Source organism: Cupressus sempervirens, chromosome 10 (assembly GCF_028749045.1).
Source record: "Cupressus sempervirens isolate cs-2001-9-10 chromosome 10, ASM2874904v1, whole genome shotgun sequence".
Classification (NCBI taxonomy): Eukaryota; Viridiplantae; Streptophyta; class Pinopsida; order Cupressales; family Cupressaceae; genus Cupressus; species Cupressus sempervirens.
Window position 1 is genome coordinate 719,844,549 of NC_143127.1, and position 12,554 is coordinate 719,857,102.

A 12,554-nucleotide genomic window follows, 5' to 3' on the forward strand; every position below is an offset into this window, starting at 1 on the left:
CATCAAACTTAGGTCTTTTTCCAATACTGGAAATAGCCCTAAAAAGCATCGCCTCCTCTAGGTTAAGAACTTCCTCTACTGCATCTGGGTCCATTTTTCCTTCTTCTTCTCTTTCATCCTCACTTTCATCATCTCCTATGGCAAGATTCATTCCTCTATGAATCTATTCTTGCATCACTTGCATTTGCCTCTATAAGGTCCTTAAATCCCCAGGTGTAACACCTTTGACTCTTTCACCATGCTCTCTTCATGGAGGCATTTTCGTGCTTATGCTGAAACCCTAGTGCAAACTGCCTCATAATCAGTGATTTGTCTACATGCTTAGCCCAAACCACTATCCTAGTCCAAACTACCTCACAGTTGGTGATCTATCCACAATCTCAAGAACTCTAGCTCTGATACCACTTCATGAAGGGTGCTCCCCTTAATACCATAAACCATAATAGAAAATAAAGAAACAAAAAAATATGGACTTCTTATTTGCACCACAAATATGAATTTACAAAATTCACAAGTACAATATGCTAACCCACATGGGTGCCTTCATTACAATAATTTGCAAGACAAACTGCGAACTATCACCCATAACTGTTCTAGACAATGTTTGGGCCTTTCTTAAATAGGCAATTTTATGCCACCCAGGAAGGTTCTAGATAGTGGAACTTAATACCTAGGGTTAACAGAGCCTAACAACACATATAGAGTCAACCAAATAGATATTTGACAATTATTTTAGAAATACTGAGTAGCCCAACTTTGGAAGGCCATAACTCTCAAGCTATTGCTATGATTGGCTGTTATAACCTCTTTTCAAAAATGATAGCTCTTGATCTATAGGCTTGGAATGACATAAGCACCCTTCCGTTGGGTGTTCAGATGTCATCTAGGCACTCTAATGTCTCCAACATTGAGCCTGAAGATTTTTTTGCAAATTTTTCCATTGAAAATCCACAATAACCTCTTCAATGCTTAAGTTGGAGCAATGAGATTTTTATGGTAGGCTTATAACTCTAAAATGAACCTTCATGTAGAAGATGAGAATATTTTGAGCTCATCTACTAGTCCTTATTAAAATAGACAAACTTACTACAAATAGCAAGCTCCCATAAGTAGTAACCACCCAATCTACTAGTCCTTATTAAAATAGAAAAGACTGAAAAGAAAAAAATATTTTTGGGTCATGCAAGATTGCCCTTACATCTAGGTAAAAGCACAAATCTGTGTCACCTTTTATAAAGAAATAGGATATCAGAATGTGACAACTCAACATTAATGACAAAAAAATAGTATTTGTGTTTGGAATTTGAAGATGATGTAAAGTGATGAAATGTGTGGAATCAGATGAATTTTATGTCTATACTTTTAATAATTTTTTTGAGCAATAATTTATTCATTCTTTAAAATTTTGAGGTCCCTTTTTTAATTGTAAAAAATATAGTGTGCAATTCCCATCAAACAAGTATATGCAAATCATCTTTTCTTGTTCTGATTTAAAAATATCTTACAAATGACATGTATATCTAGGGAAAAGAATTATTATTATTTTTTATGTATATTTTCTTTGTTATAAGTACTCAAACTGGACCTTATCAAAATCCAACAATTGTTTCCTCCCATCAAAACTGCCCTCTCCAATCTACACCTTCTTGAGAAAAAAATACATATTCGTGAAGAGGATTCTCTCCTCTAGAGATAAATATAATTTTTTAATTTTTTGATATGATTTACTATTTCTTTTCCTTTTTTGAGGGAGTATCTTTCAAAATATTGAAATATTGACTTATAATATTTTAAAAGTATAACACATTATAACTAATAAAAACACTCAATAATTTATATAATGATGATATTGAATCTAAGATCTATAAAAGGGTATTTTTAGTTTTTGAAAAAAAAGGAGTTTTGATAGAGAAATGAGATTTGACCAAAATAGGTTTTGATTTCCTAAACGGTGACACAAATCTATGCTTTTACCCACCTAGGATGCTCTTGCATTAGAAAATAATGCCCATTCAACCTTTTGCAAACTATGCAAAGAATGTTTTCTCAAATAATAGGTTTTGTGTTTGAAATGGAGTAAGTGCAAACAAAATTTTCCATTGGGGGAGAAATGACACTGAAGTATGTGAAATCTCTCTTCCACCTGAGTAAGCTAGGAGACTCTTGAGTTTATAATCTTTAATCTTGTCAAAGCATATCGAGGTATAGAGAATTGTTGTTTGGTGAGGAGAACACTTGTGTATTTATCCCACATTTAGTGTGAGGGAGTTTTCTTTTGTTGTTTTATACACAAGTTAATAGTATAGAAGTGTCTTGAAGACACACATTTCGAGGGATGAGTCTGACAGCTAGTTGGAAACATAGAAGGAGTTTTGAAAAAATACATTGGTCAAAGAGATGACATCAATAGTAACATGGATTGATGAAAAACCAAAAATTGACACGTGTCACATAAATTGAGGAGTAGTGACATAGCAACTGGCAAGATTGGATGCATAAGATTGTGATACGTGGTGGAATCCACAACTGTAGCTTGCCCATATTTCAAAGATGCATAATCATTAACAAAAGTGAGAAAGTGACATGATGACATGTGGCAATCAGTGGTGACATGGGAGAGAATAGGAGCTACTCACTAGATTGTGACATGCGGCGAGATGAACAACTAGCATATTCTCACAAATTAAAGATGCAAGGAGGTTAAGGAAAGTGAGCAAGTGACAAGGTACCACATGGTAGTGCACCTAGGTGGCGATGAAGGAGTAGGAGAAATGAATCAGGCAATTCCATGTGGCAATAACGTGGTAGTGGGCCCAGGTGGCGATGACCGAGCAAGAACAACCAATCAGGTGACACCACATGGCAATGATGTGATAGGGTGCCCAATAGGTGATGATGTGGCAATGACTATACATGGAGGTCTAATCAGACCTAGGTGGTGATGATAGAGAAGAGATGAGCCAATTAGAGTGTGACACGTGTCATAAATTAGTCAAACTAGTTTGACCTAGGTAGAGGAAAATAAGGGAATTTTCAAGTATGTCAAATTTTCATTTTTGAATATTTTTCTAAAGAATCAACATACAAAGGTCATTTAAATTAAAAATGTTATATGATATAGTTTCAACTTTGATATGAAATCAAATGTTTACAAAGTTGAAAGGCATGTCATACCAGTCATGGACCTGATCTTCAAATGAGTCCTCTGTGCATCTCTAACAAGAAAATATCTCGAAATGAACTTTCCATATTTTATTATTATTTTTGCATAGGAAGCATTATGTGTGAGATATTTAGGGTTTTGTACTAGGTGCTTATTTTTCAACTATAATCTGGTAGGGAATTTCAAACTTGGTTTTTGGTGAAATAGTAAACTAGGTGTGCACCAAAGTTAGTGGAGATGCAGTTGGTGATGTTTTTTCACCTCCAAATTAGTTGATAAAGGATTTGTCAGCATTTTAGATACATACCTAATGTTTTTATCAGATTTAGGTTTTTTCATCACTTGGAGAAGATATTTTAAGTTTGTTGAAGCTTAATGATGATATTCCTTTGGATTTTGGTTGTGAAGAGAAGAGAGATGCTTTGCAGAAGTAGAGGATAGAGATTCAAGTGGACATGTGTCACTTTCATATCAGATCTAGGATTTCTTTCCTTTCTTATATCTTTCTCTTTTCTTTCTTTATGTAGGGTTGGTTTCTAAGTTTTTGAAGCAAGCTCTCAGCTAGGTTTCCACCATTCTTCAACATTATCTCTTGTATAAAGAACAATAGTAAAGCTAATAGAGATAGTTCTAGTCTATTTAGTGGTTTTATGAGTTATTTACATGCATCTTAAATGTATAGTTTCAAAGAAATGAATACAAGGAACAACAAATTTCTTAGTTTCATTTTGATTCTCATCTCCTATCTCTATTATTTGCATTGTTTTGTGGTTTAAGAGTAGAGAACTTAAACCCATTTACAACTCATTATAGTTGTATGTCTCAATATGTTTTTTTGTTGGAACAAAGAGCCAAGTGAATGCTTGATATATTTGATAGGGTTGCAAGTTACATGAGACACTACAACATTTTGGGTCAGATTGCAATAGAAATTTATGCTGAGGACCGTGTAATTTGTGGTCATTTTCAATTTTTTTTTTTGCAATTGTCCCTAACATCATCACAATATCAACATTGGCATCGTAATTGTGATGCCCTCATGAGCATAAAACAAAAAATGAAACATAAAAGCCATTTTCCATTTGTTTTGATTTTGGAGAGAGTTGTGCATGAAAGAGGTGGAAAGCTATGAACATTGTCATGGAACCCTTGTGACTAGTGCACTTGGTTGGCGTGCCCTTGTGAATCCAACTACATACATATTCTAGAATCCAAATAATAATAAAATAAAACTCACTCAACCCATGCTAAGTGATTTCCCTTGAGATCCTCCACAAAAATGATGTAGAACAATAAAAATGGGTAGAGTTCGTAAGAAATTTTACAAAAACATATCATAGAAGATATTTTTAGAAAGAAACTAGCAAAAACTAATTAAATGGATCTAGTTGCTAATTGGTTGGGTTGATTACAAATTCCTTTAGAACTATCATCAAATTTGGTACAATAAAATGGACAATTAGTTGTTCCCAGCTAGTAGGATCAAATATAGTTTTCCAAGGTGATAAAATTGCATATGCAAGGAATTGAAGAATATCTTCAGTGAAGTGTTGAGTGTAAGGAGTTGAAGAAGAAAGTTCTTCTTCTTATAAATGCCATAATCATGAGGCTCATGCCCTTGCGAAATTCTCTACCACAAAGACATTATCTTTAAACCTTGCAAAGGATGTTGAAGTGGTTTCCAACATTGAAACACTCTTATAAGCATTTGATACTTGGGATCATCACATGGAGACTGTGTCAATACTTGAAACACTCTTATAAGCATTTGATATTTAGACTATAAATTTCCAAAGACACTTGCAAGTGATTCCAATGTCATAGTACCTATTGCAACACTTTCCTAGATTCTATCTAGTGGTTCCCATAATATCCTCTATGTTTTCTAGCTATTGTTTCTAACAAGCAATCTCTTTCTAAAAGCCTCTCCTTCCCTTTCTCTTTCTAAATCCACTCCTTGTCATTTTCCCTTGTGCCTTAAATTTTGATTATCAAACTTTTGAATATCTACCTCTACCTTATCTAAAATCACCTTCACAATGTGTTGTAACTATAGAATAGGTGTTTGATCATCAATAACTTTCATTTTAACATTCTAGTTTTCAAGATTGGTCAACACGCTCACTTGTGGACCTCTCATGTCAAGCACTTTTTGTACTATTTCAACAACATTTTCATTCTTCTAAGCTAACAATTCTTTAGATGCATTTTCTCATAAAACCTTAATTTTGTTGAACAATTGTGAACTCTTAAAAAGTGCATTGTTATTTTCATGTATGTATGAAAATATGTATGTATGTATGCATGTATACAGAGAGATCTTGTGGATTGTGGATTATGGATTATAATCGAAAAAGAAAAGAAAGCACAACATTAATCATTCTCCATTTTTTCTAATTAATTGTGGAGAGATGCGTGCGAAAGGGTGGAAAGTTCTGAACAAGGGTGGAGAGCTCTGAATGTTGGTGGAGATAAGTGGAGATCTAAGATTTTGCTGTCATCCCCTTGTGATCTTCGTGCCTTTGCTCTACAATTTTCTTCAAGGAGAGAAGAGGTACCTGTGAATTTTTTTTTTCCTTTCTTAACATGTATCTCTTGTTCATATATAATAGCTTTGGTCAAATTCAAGGATAACTAAATATGATGATTGTATGCATATGTGCATGTAAATCAGTTCACTACATGAACTGCTTTATATGCATACATTCACACTTGCATAGTACTTGCGCTGAATTAAATTAATCATTCATGTCTTGGATTCACACAAACAATTATCCTTACATTCAATCAAATTTACTCATACCAAACTAAGTATGAATAAATCTATACTTACATATTATATTATCTCTTGGTGATTGAGTAAAGATCTCATGCATAATATCATCCAGGTAATGATCAGATGCATTCACATTAAGTCATAATAGGATCGAGCAAACGATCCATTTATATTACTTCATACTTGTTTTATTGAACATTTTGTTTAACATAATCAATAATACTAGAATTATAAAACTACAACTAGTACTCTTGTTCATTTTATTTAATCATATAGATTTAAGAGTATTATTTTTCTTAAAATTAGACTATATATTTGTTATCACTAAAAAAAAAAAATAGATCTCTGATAGTTATCTTTTTTAATTTCAAGGTTCATATTTAAGGTGAAGAGTTTCCACTACTAGACAATGGAATAGCCACAATGTGGAGACACATAGCTCATGCCTTTTCCACCAAATTATATTTTCATTATATTTTTGTCCTTCAAAAATATTATAGGTGAATGTTTTTCTGATTTTCCATATATTTAATAATTTTTTGCTTGTCATTTGAGGTAATTTTCTATTATGAGATAGAGACATCTATCATAAGGATGGACATGCCAATTTTGATCAACCAGCTTTCAAAGATGATTCCCTTATCAAATTAATGAAACTACTTGCAATTGATACCCTAATTTTCTACAACTTTCTCGATCAAGCATTCACACAAATGAATCATCCCATATCCGTAAACAACATCTAATCTTCTATAAGTCTCTCTCCTCTAAAGACTCAATACATGGAGCCATTATCATCATGAGTAGACTCACTCTCCTCAGATGAATTCAATCAAAACTATTCATACCAAACTAAGTATGCAAAAATATGTACTTACAAATTATATTATCTCTTGGTGAATGAGTAAAGATCAACTACAGCTTTCTAAGGTGATAAAATTGCATATGAAGATGTATGTATGTATGTATATATGTAGGTATGTGTGTATGTAAGTATATATGTATATATGTATCTCTACATCTCGTTGTCATGCCTTTGTGATCTCTATATATGTATTTTTATATGTATGTATATACATATATACATATGTGTATGTATATATGTGTATATATACATACATACAAACACACATGTGTGTGTGTATATACACATATATACATACATACACACATGTGTATGTATATATATACACATATATACATATACACATACATATACATAAAGAGAAGCTTCTCTAATCACTTGTTGAGGGAAATATAAAGAGATACATTTTTAGAAGGAAAAGAAAAGAACATTTGCATAGGTACATCTTCTCCCCTTAAAGAAAATCGTAGAGCAAGCACTACTACATTTGGGCCCGAACACCACAAATTACACCACCATCACATATTTTCATCCCAATTTGACCCCAAATGTTGTAATGATGCAAAGAGCATAAGATCACAAGGGCATGACACAACAACAAAATCATAGAGCAAGGGCACGGAGATCACAAGGTCATGGAAACAATATGCAAAGATCATAGGGGTACGACAACAAAATCCTAGATCGCCACTGATCTCCACCAAGGGCACAACAACTAAATGTAGAGACCATAAGGGAACAAAAACAAAATGCAGTGATCATGAGGGCACAAGAATAAAATCTCCACCAACATTTAGAGCTCTCCACTATCATTCAGAGCTCTCCATCCTCTTTTGCACACAGCTATCCAAAATCAAAACAAATGGGGAATGATTTATGTCATGTTTTTGTTTTTGTTTTGTTTATATCCAAAATCAACTTCACATTGTGTTGTAACTCTTCCATTGGTGTTTGATCTTTGATAGCTTTCATTTCAGCATTTCAACTTTTAGGTTTTCAAGATTCCTCTTCATTATATAGTCTTTTCCACCCTAAAAACCACTTTGTTACTTCATTAAAATCAGGACTTGAACACAACCAATGATAAAATGAAGCCCATATTCTAGAATCCAAATAATAAAACAATAAACCTCACTCAACCCATGCTAACTGACTTAGCTCAAGATCCTACACAAAAATAATGCAGACCAAGAAAAATGGGCAAGAAATTTTAGAAAAATATATCATAGCACATATTATTAGAAAGAAACAAGCCATAACCTAGTTAAATTGGCCTAGTTGTTGATTAGTTAGGTTGATTATAATTTCTTGTAGAACTATCATCATATTAGGTACAATCAATTGTTTCTAGCTAGTTGGATCAAATACAATTTTCCAAGGTGATAAAATTGCATATGTAGATGTATGTATGTATGCATGTGTATATATATGTATGTATGTATACATATATATATATATGTATGTATGTATACATATATATATATATATATATATATACATATATACATATACATATATATACATATATACATATATACATATATACATATATGTATATATGTATATATATATATATATGTATATATGTATATATGTATATGTATATATATGTATATGTATATATGTATATATATATATATATATATATATATATAGAGAGAGAGAGAGAGAGATCTTGTGGATTGTGGAGATCGGTGGAGATCTAGGATTTCATTATCGTTCCCTTGTGATCCTTGCATTTCATTGTCATGCCCTTGTGATCTTTGTATATGTATGTATGTATATATGCATACACACACACACACATATACATACATATATACACATATGTATATCTATATATATATATGCATATGCATGTATGTAATAAATAGAGAGATCTTGGCACAACATCAAAACAATAAATCTCACTCAACAGGTAGCATGGCCATTGGTATTGTCACAAGATTTTCAACATAACTATATAAGGAGTGAGTCAGGACGTATGTAGATTAACATAACATTAACAATAAATAACAACACAAAGGTTGCATTAGGGTATTATAGTAATTTAGTTATAGAAAACCACATGATTCACCTGAGTGGTTGTATGATGGCGAAGAGTTATATTAGGTGAGTAAATATCACTAGTGGTTATAGGAATATAGTTACATCAAAACAATTAGAAACTAAAACTACATATTCTTTAGAGTGAGTAGTTCGAGGGTCTTGATCCCATGGATATGGGTATGTAGGTAGCCTAGTAGGTGAAGTATGCCTCCAATGTGCGAAAACCTTAGAAATAGTTAGGTAGCACTTAACCATGTATGTATATATGTATGTATGTAATTATTCTCTACTTAATAGTTTCATCCACTTGTGGGGGGCAATTGAGCTTGCACTTTTGGCAGTACTTCATTTCTATTATTTGTGCTCTCTGAATCAAAGGTATATAACTTTATCACCTGTAACTATAATTTTCAAATAGTATAAACCACAATAGTTTCTTATAATTCTATGGTTCTCTTTGTAAGTTTATAAAATTGAAGTTTAAAAATTAATTGCATTTATGTACATCTTTTTCAAGTTTAATATTTATCTTTTTCCTCACTCATAGTTCAAGAATAATTTTTTAGAACACATACTAACCAATTGGATATTGAGCCAAAAAAATTGTAAGAACGATTGTGCCCGATAATCATTTTTTTACATTTTTTTTGACATAATTGTTCTTGCATTTTATGATTTTTGGTGAGAAAAAAATTCCAAACTAATCAAGTAGGTGATAAGACCTGTTTCTTTATTTGATAGAAATCCTCTAGAATATATCTAATTGAGTTGAATTTTATTTGGCTTTGGCTAATTAAAACTTTTATTTCAAATCTATATTTTTTTCCCAAATGCCATGATTTCTAACAAGAGAATCTAGTTGAAATATTGTATAGAAATACTAGAATATATCTAATTTTGTTAAGGGAAAATTTGTTCAGCTTTTTAAAGAGTGTCTGTGTAAATGCCATAATCAGGAGGCTCATTCCCTTGCAGAATACATAACCTAGTTAAATATATGTATATATACAAGCCATAACCCAATTAAATGGGTCTAGTTGTTGATTACCTAGGTTGCTTACAAATTCCTAAAGAATTATCATCAAATTAGGTACAATAAAAAGAAAAAACATCATTATTTTTGTGCAGGATCTCAAGCTAAGTCACTTAGCATGGGTTAAGTGAGTTTTATTGTTTAATTATTTGGATTGTGGAATAAGTATGCAACTGGATCAATTTTCTATTGTGCTAAGATGTACTAAGCACCTTTAAAAAGTCTCTTCAAATATATACATACATATACATGTAAGTATGTATGTATGTATGTATGTATGCATGTATGTGTATGTATATATCATGTGGAGATCTAGGATTTCATTGTTGTACCCTTATGATGGCTACATTTCATTGTTATGCCCTTATGATCTCTACATCTTGTTGTCGTTCCCTTCTGATCTTTGCATCTCATTCATTTTATTATACTTGATATGATGATAGTTCTATAGGAATTTGTCATTGTGCCTTTGTGATCTCTGCATCCCAAGTATCTACTGTTTTTGTAAATTTGGGCATCACTATATGATCTAGAATGTTATGAAGTATTGAAGCCAATAGTAAATTCTCCCATATCTACAAACAAGGTAGCATAGGTTTAGGGTCCCTTGGCTCCCAAGAATTTGTAGCAGCTATTCTCACTACTGGAAGAATAATTTCAATCAAGATTTGGGTGTAAGGAGTTGAAGAAACAAGTTTTGCTTCTTTGTAAATACCATAATCACGAGGATCATTCCCTTGCAGAAGTCATAACCTAATTAAATATATGTATATATCAACCTAGCTAATCAACAACTAGACTCATTTAACTAAGCTATGGCTTGTTTCTTTCTAAATATATATACTATGATATGTTTTTATTTAATTTCTTGTGAACTCTACCAATTTTTATTGGTCTGCATTATTTTTGTGGAGGGTTTTGAGGTAAGTCACTTAACACCTTAAAAAAGATTTCTATATACATACATACATGTATGTTGTATGTATGTGTATACATATATAAACATATGTATATGTATATGTATATATATGTGCATATGTATCTATGTATATAAAAAAAGAGGTCATGGCAGAACAAAAAAACAAAAAAACTCACTCAATAGGTAGCATGGCCATAGATGTGATGATAGTGCCTATTGGTAAGTAGACTCCTCTTTCTCTTTCACATTTTTCATGTGTTTATTTCACTTGAAATATTATTTCTTAGGGGGCATTTTCTACTATTGGATTAATTTTATGCACAAGGCAATGAGGGCATTCCTAGATGCACCCTTGTGATTAATTGCCTATGAGAAATGAAGATGGACTTCCCTTGAGAGTAGCAAGAGGCGATGAGGATATTACAAGTACTTTAAAGATTGGTCCTTTCTTAAAGATTTTAGATGTTAATGGGAAACTTAGATGTTGGGGAGGGGTAGGGGGGTGTGGGGGAAAATGAGCTTCCACCTTCATGTGGTTGGCCCTGATTAGTAGAGAATATTAAACTATTCTTGAAACCAACAATAACCTATGATTGTATGACAACTAATTGTGTGAATCTCTTGGTTTCAAGAAATGCAGAAGGATGCCATAATTCAATATACAATGTCAATTCATATGCATATGATATCAGGCAGAGCTAAAAAATACAATAGGTTTGCATTTTTGTTAGAGGTCTTTAATTATGTATTTTAAGTTATAGACCATCAGAAACATTGTTCATGATGCTGGTCTATAATTTAAAAACTTAATCGACCAATTAAATAAATGTAAAAGTGTTGAGTTTTTTAGCTCCACCTATTTTCCATGCATAAAGAATACAATTACACATGCATTATTGATCTAGAGTGCCAGAATCTTATTTTGGATGCAACGAAAAAATGACATGCACTAAAAGATGGGAAAATGATGTCACTTTTGCAAGTCTAGAACAATTTTTGTACTTTAAACATTGATCATTTCTTAAATATTTTATATGTTAATAGGGAATTTAGATGTTTTGGGGGAGGGGGGGGGAGGGGGCAAATGAGCTTCCACCTTCACGTGGTTGGCCCTAATTAGTAGAGAAAATTAAACTATTATTGAAACCAAGTGAAGCTCAATATTAACCTATGATTGCTTCATAGCTATTCAACATTTGTCACAATTTTTTAATAATTAATACAACATGACGTTGCAATTGTGACGACTAGCTGTTAATCCCACAACATTCTTGTCACATGCCTATCTCAATTGTGACAAATAATTTTGACGACTTTCCGTGGGAGCCATAGCATTTTTATCACATATACATCACAATTATGACAGTGTCTTCGATAGATTTTCATTGCAATTCTTATAGTGAAAATGAATGGTTTACTAGAATAGTAGCCCAATTTATGACACCTACAGTCATTACAATTGTGACGGTAACCCTTTCCATCACTACTTGCGATAACAAAAGTTTCATAGACGTTCGATAGGAGCTAATTGCGACTGCTCTTGGTTGGGTGATGGGTTACTGTCATAATTCTGATGGCCTATCATTGTAATTTAGGCCCAAATGTAGTAGCGAGAAGGATATTTCATGAGTATGAGGTCTTTATGAACATTGATGTCTGATTCACAAAGTGATATTATAGATTTGATATCTTGATGCATGGAATATGTCACTGGTACCATGGATATATGTTTGTGATTTATAAAACTAC